We start from the raw sequence: 11,381 nt of genomic DNA, 5'->3' as shown, positions 1-11,381 counted from the left end.
GCTCACAAGATTGAAGTTGAGTCTTTGCCAAAGGAGGGTTGCCCTTTTACTGTTTTATCTTTTGAGTGTGTTCATTGTAAATTTGCAAATTGTTACGTATGATTATCCATATAATCCCACGTAGTAGGACACTTTTCCACTCCAAGTTAATTTTGTACATCATCACCTTCTTGTTTTGTCTTTTACTTCATATGAGACCGACCTATTGTGCTATAAATAGCACTCATCCTCTTTACTTTATACGTACAACAAGAAGAAGAGTTTATAATCAAAAGAATCATTTGCTCTCATCTCTCATTACTCTCCAGCATAAATATATATATATATATATATATATATATATATATATATAAAAGCAAAGCTATAGTTATCTGTTTACTCTTTTTTTATTTACAACACGTTATCAGCACGAAGCTCTGACCAACTGAGGTTTATTAATCCGAAAGTTTTCAAACCAGTCGAAGTAATGTTTAAATTTATGTGTTCAATAAAATTAATTTATTTAAATTTTATTATTATTCCGGAGTTAGAGGCTAGGCCTTCTCCGTTTATTATTCGGGATGATAGGTGTTACCTTTCCCGACTGATCGTTATGGTAGGCTATTCCTTCACGATCAGAGAAACACGTGGAAGGCTTTGCCTCCATAAATAAAAAGAAAAGGTCAAAAATGGTAGACTAAGTCTCCTCGGACCTTGAAAAAAGTAAAAGTCAAAATGGTAGACCATGTCTCCTCGAACTTTAAAAAATGATCAATATGGTAGTCTATGACTCCTCGGATCATGTGGTAGGCTGAGCCTCCCGATTTATTTATGCTATTTAAATTTAAGCATTTATTTTATGCCTTTAATTTCTGCGTTTAAATTCTCGTCTTTATTATATTATTATTCTATGAATACGGTTATCATGTCAAATTTGACAAAGCTCAAAATAGATGCCCTTGATATTACGAGAAATAATTATAAGACTTGGGCAGTGGGTGCAAAGATGCACGTGAGAGAAAATGAGCTTTGAGAAATCATTGATAAGTTGAAAACTATATCGGATGAGAAAAAGAAAAGCTATGATATTTACACCAATTCAATGATGGTTTAAAAGATGAAGTGTAACATGAGAAAAGATCTAGAAGATCTTTGATGATTAAATCCTTGAAAGAAAGGATCGGAGTTAATGTAAATCTTCCGAATAAACTGGAAAAAAATGAAATCATGATACTAAACCATCAAATCGGTCCTATTAGAAAAGGACGAGGGTGTAGATACGGTTGAAACCGCTATCGTGGCCGTGGAAGAGGACAAGGAAGACGATTCCGTCCTTTAAAAAAAAATTAGAACTTCCATGAAAATGAAAGTGGTCGGGTAATAAAAGGCAAACAGAAAAAGTTTGCTATAAATGCGGCCAGAAAGAAAATTGGGTACGTAATTGTCGTACGCTAAATATTTAGCCGATCTATATTGAGAATCAAAAAGAAAAAGAGAAAGGAAGTATATTAGACTTCATCTCTTATGAGCCCGAACCATTTTTCATAGCTTGAATACTCATCTTGATGATTCAGATTTTCTGGTTGATCCAGAAAATGAAAATAAAATATCAATGTGATATGAGAATTATCTTCCTAAATAAGATTTTGAGATTTAGGATGGAGATAGATATACCTGGCTGATATTGGATCATCGTACATGACTACTAAAGGTAACAAATATTTGTCCTCTCTCAAAATAAGTAAGCATAATATATATTACTATAAAAGATACTATTAGCTCTAGAGGAACTTATGATGAAAAGACATGCATAAGAAAAAGATGCCAAAATTATAAATGAGTGGTAAACCTGGAGTTTACTGATATATAGCCATCTCCAATAATGTTATCAACATTATTGTGAAATTCTTTTTCACATATATCATGTCAAGAAAATAAAGAAAACCATCATGGATGATGAATCATCAAACAAATTCATTATATGTGATTTCTTTAAGCAGCCCCCAAATTAAAATCTCACTCTAAGGATTTGAAACATAATTCATCTCAAAATGGGAAAACTGAATATGTTATTGGTTCTAGAGTGGGATTCAGTACGAGATTTTAGACATGGAGTGTCATCATCTCGAGGGGGAGAATTAAAGAATCCTAGTGAGTGGAACATTGAAAAATTATGTTCGCACTTGAAAAAGAACTTGATAAAGTAAATTCAAGTAAGATGATCCCCATGATTAGGTGTAATGCAGTTGTGCATGTAATAAAGACATATACAATCCAGAGGGATAAAGTATATGAATAATTAGAAATATGCTCGCAAGTTTGCTAGAAGCATATGATAAGCTGATGGAATGAGATATGTGAAATGGATTACAATGAAAAGTAGGATAATCCATTTCCAAAATGCATGCCATACATTTTGATGAAATAATGATATCTCATATTCCAGCTGAAAATGCTCCAATATGAAAATGTGTCCTAAAAGGATAATATATGAGTCTATAACACGCTGGAGACGTGATAGACCACTTTGGTTCCAAAGAATCCTCGAAAAGGAGCAAAAATATGAATAAAGGATGAATCTCATGATGAGACCGTTGATATGGTTAATATAATAGTCAAGTACATGAGTAAATCATCGATGATAAAGAGATCTCGATTAACCATATCAGTACGGATAAAAAGATGGAACCAAAGAGAAAATAGATTGTCGATAATAAAATGAAAAAGTGCTATATAAATAAGGATTATGAATCTACCTCTATGTATGAGACTAGAGTGAATTGATTGGCCATCAATTCGATATAAAGCTCGTTAGAAAAACGAGAGATTTTTTGGACCAAAAGTCCAAAGTATAGTTCTCCAGAGAATGAAATGAAAGATGACCTTCAGGTATGAAAAAACGGCTTGTTCCAAGGTCACTGGAGAAAATTTAAAATAGATGCAATATATTGAAATGTCTGGCAGGACAAAAATAACTTGAGTTGCATCTTGATGTTTAGTAGTCCCTGGAGAGTTAAAGATACTCTCGGGAATATATAAAACTCTGAAAGTGTTAGAACAAGCTGTATATAAGGTATTTTGAACCAGTAACTGGTGATTTTTTACGGCACGATTTGCCAGAGGATGAATTTCCAGCGTTAGGGGGAGGGATTTGAGAAATTCCTAAAGAGATTACATGGTGTACACATTCGTTGTTACACTTTGTTCCCCTTACAAATCAAAGAGAGCTGGAAGTTCAGGAAATTATGCATTTGCATAATTTGGCAAACCAGTTACCAAATGTGTTCACAGATACGACATGATATACCCGCTGAAAATTTTCCATCAAGAGTTGATGTTCCTAAAGAACAAAGTGATGATAACAAAATAAATGAACCTATGGTTCAGTTAAAAAGGGGGAGACTAGCGGGTTCTAGAGATATAAATCCCCGAAAGAAATTGGTTGAAAGGTTCAAAGAGAACCTGATAGTGAAAGATGTCTGAAAGAAGGCATAAATGGTAAGGTTCCAGAAGAACATGATATTATAATATGTCTGAAAGAAGGCATAAGTGGAAAGGTTCCAGAAGAACCTGATACTGAAAAATGTTTGAAAGAATGTCAAGATGAACCAAATAAAGATGATCCAGATGACGAAAAGAGAACAAAAAAGTATGAGATTTCCATCAACTACACCCTTGATGAAAAGTTATAAGATAAAAGATGTTGATGGAATGTTCTCCTTTTCTGTCCAAAGAGATCGATCATAAAAGTGATGATCCCGATTCAAGGTCTATTTGGAATGTTAAAAAGACATGATTGGGAGGAGTGGCAGAAAGCCAATCAAATTGAATTATTCTCCCTAAATAAAAGGAATGTCTTTGGACCTATAGTCATAACGCCTGAGAATATAAATCTTGTTGGGTATAAGTGGGTATTCGTGAGAAAAGTAATACGATATAAAACCTGATTAGTTGCCCAAAGATTTTTCCAGAGACTGGAAATTGATTTTGAGGAAACGTATTCCCCGGTAATGGATACAATTACGTTTAGATTTTTGATGAGCCTAACAGCATTTAAAAATCTTCAGATGCATCTCATGGACGTTGTGACTGCATATTTGTATGGATCGTTGGATAACGATATATATATGAAACTCCCTGAGGGATTAAAAATACCAGGGGCATTGAAAGAAAAATCCAAAAAGATTTGTTCGGTCAAGTTACAGCAATCACTTTACAGAACATTCTCCCGCATAGCATGGTCAATAACTGAAATGACTACATGACCTAGTCACTAGATCTAATTTTAATGATTATTTTCAAAGCTCACAAAACTTCGTATTAAAATTTCTTTTATAATATTTAGGCGGGGGATTGGAAAAGTTGGTAAGTTTTAAGTTATTTGGTACTTGGGTAATTTACATCTTTTATTTGCTAAATAGGTAAATCTTCTTTTAAGTCAAGATGAAAGGTCCTCTAAGGGCTTTGTCAAATCGATTATTTGCAACTATTTCATTACAATCAATTTTTTTTATTCCAGTTAATGGTAAATTTACCCACCTAAACTTTCCAACAAATTACCCACTAATTATCGATAACCACAATGCTCAAAACCAAGTCTAAATATACTGATTCTTTGATTTTGTTCCACAAAACCTTCATTTTCCTTTTTGTTTATTCTACTTCAAATTGTTTCCCTAAATTCATTACACTCGTCACACATCCTCCCAAATTACATCGAAGATTATCAAACAAACTAACATTGCCAGGCGAAAGTTCCAAGTATGGTTTCTCAATTGTGAAGCTAAACGGCGATGACTTAGACAACCCATAGAGTCTCATCCGACAAACCCTCCACCTTGATAAGCAGGTAGTATATACCTTTTCCTACACCTCGATATACATGTAAGAAGTCCATTTGTGAGTGTAAAAGTACCCACATTTTTTTATACTTTTTTACGCGCTTCCGCGTGTACAGTTTATCCAAGCGCATGCGCATGTACACTTTACCCAAGTTTTATGGATACAAATTTTTGTTGGACCAATGAAAATAGTGGATACAAGTTTTATGGGTGAAAAACCTAAAACTGGCACATAAATTTTTTTCTCTTATCCTAGTTACGTATTCTTACAATTACAAACTTAAAAATGCCCAAACCTATAATTCACTTAATATTTTTATGATAATTTCCTTAAGTACACTGCTTGCAGTGCAGTACACGTGATAAGCAAAACAAATTATACCCAAAGGAAAAATAGTACTACAAATCCTTACCAACCGTACCGCTAAGCCAAGGCATTGAAACCAAATATTGATAGGCATAGCTCAACAGTAGCAACTCTTTTTGACCACCTTCTCTTTTAATTCACTTCTTTATTCATTTTTAATCTTACTCTGTCCTCACGCACACCATTATGCATATTCTAAAGATACCACCTCATCCTGTGGTTGGCGCTACCCGGATTCTATCAGAAAGTCTTTCCATCGTAAGAGTTTCCTATGTCATTTAGGTTCAAGTCACAAAAGAAAAATAATATTATATGCTTTATCAAAGTTTTACGAAACTAGAATTTCTTTTAAGCCAGTCTTTCATTAATTAATTTACAAAAGGTTCGGCTTATCTTAATGTTTTCATAAAGGAGACTAAGTTGTTTTTTTCTTTTTTCTTGTCAACGATATTGTTAAAAACAATATTGTCCATCTTAATCAATATATGGGTGTCACCAACGTCACTGTAAAACGAAAGAGGGAAAAATAAACAATAAATAATATCAATATCACTATTTTAATTATATTAGTTTGAATAAATTGAACCAATACGTTACATGGGTTATAAGAGTTTATCAAAAATGATAAATATTTTTTTTCCTAGTTTTTCAATTCTCTCATTTTTTTTATCAGTGAATGTATATATTAGAGATTATGAATAACAATAGTCTAAGATTTAAAGGTTTTTTTTCAAATATGACTCCAAACAAAAAGTCAAACACAAAACTAGCCAACGATTTTTTTGGAACTTTTATTTTCCCTATTCATCCAGAAGTTCGGATTATTCACGAAATTGTCATTTTTTTTTGTTTTTTGAAAATAAGTGTTTTACTTTATCATCCTCATCTTCATCAAGTATTTACAATATTGTCATTGCCATCAATACACCAATCCACCGTGAACAACCAATTTGAACCTTTAATGCACCAAAGTTTCAATTTTTACTCTTCATATCTTATTACTTATGCACACAAACTACATCTCTTTAACTTTTTGTCTATATTCATTAAAAAAACCAATATTTTGATTCTAAACTTTGTAAGGTTCAAACTCATGATTCTTGGTCATTAGTGGGTCTGTTTTGTGGTGAAGTTCTGTGTGATAGGAGAAGCTAATAAAGTTATCTCACTTGTTGAAAGTATGTAGTTGATTTTTTTTCAGATTTGTTCTTTAAACTACTTCCATGTAAGTCTTCTGGTCGTAGAAAACTTACGGAAGTCTTCTGGTCAATACATATGTTAGTTTTGCAATTGACTTTATGTGTGTGTTTTAGAGACGACTTCTCTCGAAGTCTTCCAACTTTTCTTTGTTAAAAAAAGATCTCGAAAATACCAGAGAAGTCGTTTAGGTTATATAAGTTAGTTTTGCAATTGACCGGATTGTGTCAGAAGTTTGACTTTCTCTAGATGACTTACACAGAAGTCTTCCGAACTCTCGGTGGAAGTCTTTTCACTATCTGTGAAAGTCGTCTCGGTTTTTTTTTGCAATTTAAAAATAAAACTTCCTTGTAAGTCTTCCGAATTCTCGGTGAAAATCGTCTTGGGTTACTTTTGCAAATAAAAATAAAACAAATATTTAATTAAATAATTAGACGACTTCCATGTAAGTCTTCCGGAAGAGGACTTACACGGAAGACTTCCAAAATTTTATTCCGAGATTCTTCTTCCATAATTTTCTTTCTGAAAAATTTTGCATATCCAAAAACGTTCAAATGGCTTCAAAATAAAGAAACTGAGGGGAAATTAGATAGATCTATCTTTATAGAACACAAAAAAATAAATAGATATCCAACATTTTGGAGAAAAAAAAACGATAAGAGTTTTATGCAACAAGAAGTCACCTAATGAAGAAAAATCAGACATGGAGACTTATCAAAACGCTCAAATCTGTTATGAAGGAGAAAACATGAGAGAAGACTCTGTCAGAAGACTTCCAGGAAATCTTACATGAAGTCAGAAGGTGCATTATATTTTAGAAGACTTTCGAGAAGACTTCCCAGAAGTCTTCCAAAGTTAGATCCAGATGTTAAAAACCTGAATATCCAAATCCAGATATGAAAAATCTGCATATCCAAACCAAGATGTAAAAAACATGCATATCCAACAATGTTTTGATGGCTTCAAAATAGATAAAATGAGTGGAAGATTATATAGATTTACCTTTATAAAACACACAAAATATATATATATATATATATATATATATATATATATATCCAAAATTTATAGATTTACTTTTAAATGAATGGAAGATGAGAATCATGTGATAAAAAATCTGCAAAAACAAGATAAATTAGTGAGAAAGACATGAGATAAAAAAGTGAAAATTTGATAAAAATTTTGTTGTTTGTAAGTTCAAAGAGATTAGAAAGATGTTGAAAAGTATTAGTTTGGGAAAAGGTAAGAGGTTTATGCAACAAGGGATTATCAATTAGAAAAAAAATTAGACATGAAGATTTACCAAAACGATCAAAATTGTTATGGAAGAAGACTCCATCAGAAAAATTCCAGGAAGTCTTCCATGAAGTTGGAAGACTTCCAAGACGTCTTCTAGCGCATAATATTTTTTAAAAAACTTCCAAGAAGTCTTATAGAGTCTGACCAAGATCTAAAAAATTGCATATCCAAACTCATATCAGAAAAACCAACATATCCAAAAAATGTTCAAATGACTTTAAAGAAAGAAAATGAGCGGAATATTAGATATATCTACCTTTATAGAACAAAAAAAAATAGATATCCAAAATTTATATTTACCTTTAAGAAGTGGAAGATGAGAACCATGTTGTACAAATCTGCAAAAATAAGATAAATTAGTGAGATGAGACAAAATAAATGAAAAATTCATATAAAGTTAGATATTTTGAAATTCAAAGAGATTAGAGAGAGGTTGGAGAGTTATAGTGAAAATTATTACATTTTTGTTGCAGCCATTTGAAAGAAAGAGAGAAAATGTGTATATTTTCTTTATGTATGGAGACAAAAAAATTTATTTATGTTAAATATTTTCGATTCAGAAGACTTTCAAGGAAGTTTTCTATTAGACAACTTCCTGTAAGTCTTCTACATCTAAATATACTACTCTCACAGAAGATTTTTTCTAGACCTTAAATTTATACCATAAACTTAAATAACTAACTAAATAGAAATAAAACACTTCACTAAACTTAAAATAAATTTGAAATTGTTTAATATACACGAAACTAAACACATAAAGATCAAATTTCAATTTTCCAAAAAAAATGTTTAGCTTCCAAAATCTAACCCTAAAAATACAAACAATAATACAATATTTGTTACCAAATCTAAAACCAAGGAATACAATGACTTACTACATCCACTTATCTGTGTTGAAAACTTTTCAAATTTAGTACATCTTAATTTATATCATTTATAAATGTTTATAATTATATTATTTCAATTTTTCCTCAATCAAAACATTTTTTAAAAAATTTAAAAATTATTTTTAAAATCTACAATATGAAAAAACTTCATGGAAATATTATCGCAGAAAACTTCTAGGAGTATTTTCGTAAAAATATTAACTATTAGTTGTAAAAAAATTAAAAAGATATTAATATATTATATAAGTATAATCCTAATATTAAACTAAATATAAATTAAATTAAATAAATCAATACTAATTATTTTATACTAAAGCTAAATTTAAGCAAGTACGTTGACAAGACAAGACAACACACGTTTACTCTTTGCAAATAAACTTAATCTTTTAAAAAGTGTATTATAAGAGAAATATTTAAATTACGATTAATCAAATTGTAATTGTAAAATTAAATATTTGCATTCGATCAACATCTATTTTACTTGAGAAACAAATACGAAAAAATATACTATTTTATTATGAGGTAGGTTGGGTTACAATTGGTTTTATACGAGTGTATATTTTTCCTTCAAACGTATAAAATCTAGAGTATTGTGAAATGAGTTAAAGAACATGTTATCTCATTTAAATTATCAATATGATGTGAGTTAAAACAATGTGAGATAAAGATTTTATCGTTCAACAATATTTTTTCCAATAATATTTTTGTTTTGGTTTTTCCAACCCTGTATTATAATAAGTTACTAGATTTTGGATTATATTATAATACAAAGTTTTATTATATCGAAAAACATATTTTTTAACAGCTATATAATCTACAAATTAGTTTATTTAAAATTTTATATGTACACTTTTACGTAAGTTTCTTTTCGACATGAGAATTATATCTGGATCAAAAAAACAAACCGAACCGACCCAAAATTATAGGTTTAGTTCAGGTCCAGAGAAGATAACCTATTGGGTTTTTTTTTGACCTGCAGGTCTTTGTTTGAGTCCGGATCCTACCCTAGACCCGATCATAAATATGTGTTTATTAGGTATATTTGGATATTCCGAATATGTTTCCGGTATTATAGATATTATTTTTAAGTTTTTGGTTTACGATTAGAGTTTTGATTTCAGGTAAATTTTTCAAATTAAAAAAAAAATTGGGTATTTGGATAAAATTTTGGATATTTTTCAGTTCATCGTGTCAGATTTTGAATAAGATTTTAAATTTTTAGGTATTTGAATATTTTTTGGTATTTGTTTGGAGTTTCAAATATTTTTCGTGTTTCGGATATTTTTCAGATTTTTCATATATTTTAAATTCTTTTAGGATCTTAAATACCCGAACAGATGTGAACCCATTATGTACATATCAGGTCCAACAACCTTTTGATATAGATTTTTAACGTTATTATACAAAAATATGGTTGATGAAATATTTTTTTGAGTAAAGGTATCATAAGAAATAATATTAAGATTTGTTAAAAATATTTAAAATATTGTATGTTTAGAATGATTAATGTATTATCAGAAAAATAATCAATAGTTATACATAACTCCAACAACTTTTTTATATTAGATTTTTTAAAACTCTTTCATTTTTAATAGCATTGATTCGTTTTAAGTGAAAAGTATATAAAAGTATAATATCTAAAAAAATAATTTTCAAAATCTTGAATAATCAATACTGATATCGTGAAGTCATTTTAGCTTTAATAGAACCAATGAATTTCTTCATTTTTGTGAAGGTAACATGAATATTGAGAATTTTTTTTTTAAATATGAAAATATTATCAAACTATAGACGGTTGAAAGTTTAGTATATGATATGATATTTTAGTGGGAAAGTTTATATATGATATGATTACTTTATTATAAACGAAAGAGGAAGTTAGAACGTACACATATATGTCTTGTAATTTATCTTGCTTTAAATCATATATTATATGAAAAAAGTGATAATATAAAACATTAGTTTCAATGCTTTTACAATAAAAAAATCAAAATGATAAATATGGTAATAGTAAAGATTAGGATTTAGGAGTGAAATTTAAATAAAAAAAAGAATTGACTAAATTATTGTTAGAGAAATATATGGTAATATATTGTTAGTATAAATTTAAGGAAGACAAAAAAATAGTGAGTTAAATGAAAGGGTCCAAACAACTTTTATAGGTAGATTTTTTTAGACTCCTTCCCTTTTAATAGTATTGATAAATTAATAATTTGAACTTATTTATTCTATTAAACACACAATAATTTTTTCATAACAAACTAAACGTTTTTATTATATAAAATCTAAAATTCAAAATAATTAAAATAACGTTGTTAATTAAACTAAATTTTGTTAAAATAATTTCGTGCTTAGAAAGCATAGCTAAATTCGAATTGAATTCTAACTGAATTTTAGGTATATTTTGTACATTTTAATTGAAAGTTAACTTGTTTATATTGGTTACTTATGCACTTTGCCATAAACTAGTTTAACATAATTGTAGTTAAAGCATTAATGTAGTTACAACTTATGACAAATTTACTTAATACTTCAATTAACAAATAATTAAAATGTCAAGATTGTTTAAAGACCATTGAATAATTTTATAGAAAATCTACATTTTTTTTAACTCTTGATAATTATGCTATTTCAAAATATAAAAGACGATTCTACAACCGATAACTCTACGTATCTTCTGAGGAATCACGTTTGTATCACCTGAGCCTCTCTATCTGATCAACCCTTGACGGTATTCCTTGCGCCATACTGCATAATTTTTGTAAGTTTTTTTCTCCATTAATTCGCATAATTATACTTTATTTGGGATAC

Source organism: Brassica napus, chromosome A10, assembly GCF_020379485.1.
Source record: "Brassica napus cultivar Da-Ae chromosome A10, Da-Ae, whole genome shotgun sequence".
Lineage (NCBI taxonomy): Eukaryota > Viridiplantae > Streptophyta > Magnoliopsida > Brassicales > Brassicaceae > Brassica > Brassica napus.
Note: the sequence above shows the minus strand (reverse complement) of the source record.